Genomic DNA, 2,500 nt, shown 5'->3' on the forward strand with positions numbered 1-2,500 from the left:
GCCTTAACCTAACCTACGTTGTGCCTTAACCTAACCTACGTTGTGCCTTAACCTAACCTACGTTGTGCCTTAACCTAACCTACGTTGTGCCTTAACCTAACCTACGTTGTGCCTTAACCTAACCTACGTTGTGCCTTAACCTAACCTACGTTGTGCCTTAACCTAACCTACGTTGTGCCTTAACCTAACCTACGTTGTGCCTTAACCTAACCTACGTTGTGCCTTAACCTAACCTATGTTGTGCCTTAACCTAACCTATGTTGTGCCTTAACCTAACCTATGTTGTGCCTTAACCTAACCTATGTTGTGCCTTAACCTAACCTATGTTGTGCCTTAACCTAACCTATGTTGTGCCTTAACCTAACCTATGTTGTGCCTTAACCTAACCTATGTTGTGCCTTAACCTAACCTATGTTGTGCCTTAACCTAACCTATGTTGTGCCTTAACCTAACCTATGTTGTGCCTTAACCTAACCTATGTTGTGCCTTAACCTAACCTACGTTGTGCCTTAACCTAACCTACGTTGTGCCTTAACCTAACCCATATTGTACCTTAACCTAACCCATATTGTACCTTAACCTAACCCATATTGTACCTTACCTCTAACCTACCCATATTGTACCTTAACCTAACCCATATTGTACCTTAACGTAACCTAATTTGTGCCTTAACGTAACCTAATTTGTGCCTTAACGTAACCTAATTTGTGCCTTAACGTAACCTAATTTGTGCCTTAACGTAACCTAATTTGTGCCTTAACGTAACCTAATTTGTGCCTTAACGTAACCTAATTTGTGCCTTAACGTAACCTAATTTGTGCCTTAACGTAACCTAATTTGTGCCTTAACGTAACCTAATTTGTGCCTTAACGTAACCTAATTTGTGCCTTAACGTAACCTAATTTGTGCCTTAACGTAACCTAATTTGTGCCTTAACGTAACCTAATTTGTGCCTTAACGTAACCTAATTTGTGCCTTAACGTAACCTAATTTGTGCCTTAACGTAACCTAATTTGTGCCTTAACGTAACCCATGTTGTGCCTTAACGTAACCCATGTTGTGCCTTAACGTAACCCAATTTGTGCCTTAACGTAACCCATGTTGTGCCTTAACCTAACCTATATTGTGCCTCAACCTAACCTATATTGCGCCTTAACCTGACGCACGTTGTCGCTGAACCTGCTCTGTAATTGTTATGCAACTCGTTAAATTAGTGTAGTGTTGCCTAACCGCAACCCTCGCAATATAGTTCGCTATTCGCACTGCCCGGTCCCCTGTGTATCGCGTCATGTTAAACACCTTGCAGGTGTTGCTGACTTTCCACATGCTCCTGCTATACACTGTAATGTGGATAGCAGCAGGACGTACATGCCCCCCCCCCTTCCCCCCTGCCTTCGCAAGCTGGTCGTTGAGAAGTTTGCATGTTCAATGCCCTTCGCATGCCGACGTACTCAGCCTACGTTGTGGTACGGCCTGTCACCTGTCCGCCGATGTACGCAAAACCCACAAACTGTACTGCACATTGGTCCGTATGTACTGAATGATACATCGTGGCACATGTGTGACCGTACGACGACTGCGCCTAGCAACGGCAGACCATACAGTCCAAATATTGTGCACGCAGCTACGTGTCGTCTCCCTATAAGAGCTGGATTGCAGTGTGGTACGCCATTCAGACGTGTGGGAGGAACGGACGCCCTGGATGGCGATCAGCATGAGCAGTCTGTTGATGTAGTGGAGCGTGTATTCGGACGTAGTCGTCTCTTCTCACACACCGTGATAGCATGTTGCACCGCGTTCCACATCTGCGACATCCTGCAGAGGCCGGCTGACAGTCGTTCGCGCAATGGACACCGCATACGTACGGGGGCTACCTTCCACGTGTTCTCGAGGCGTGCACATGTTGTTGCGTCTATGTGGGCAGACGTAGTGTGTTGTGACACCTGACACAGGCATGCAATACTCGTTGCAAATGGCGATGGACGTCTACGTTTGCTGGTGACGTTACGCAAATGAACAACAGGTAACCCGTTGTGGTGCGGTTGTTCTCGCTAGAGGTGAATCAGTGTTGGCGACGATCGGTCGAGCTATTAACCGGTTGTTTCAGGGATACCCACCATGCCCACGAACGTGAAAGGGGACCCACCATGCCCACGAACGCGAAAGGGGATCTGGGTGTGAGGCGATACGCGGCGGTGGCTGGGTGGGACCGTCCCCGGCCGGTGAGGGGGGGCCGCCCGGCGTGCTGGCAGCGCGGTGCGTGGGCGCACGCGCTACAGCCGGCTGGTGGGGGCGGCCAGTGGCAGGCGCGCCGGCCGACGGACGCGGCAGGCGGCGCAGCTGCGCGCCGGCGCCCCCTGCTCGCGGCGCCTTGCGGCCAAAGTAGGTCCTCGCGGGCCCGGTGCGAAGCGCGGTGGCCATCTGCAGTGTGCTGGTCCGATTGAGGACTGTGTGCGCTGAGGATGCGCCGCCGCCCGGCGCTCGGCGCCGCGACGCCGTC

Source organism: Schistocerca serialis, unplaced genomic scaffold (genome assembly GCF_023864345.2).
Source record: "Schistocerca serialis cubense isolate TAMUIC-IGC-003099 unplaced genomic scaffold, iqSchSeri2.2 HiC_scaffold_167, whole genome shotgun sequence".
NCBI lineage: Eukaryota > Metazoa > Arthropoda > Insecta > Orthoptera > Acrididae > Schistocerca > Schistocerca serialis.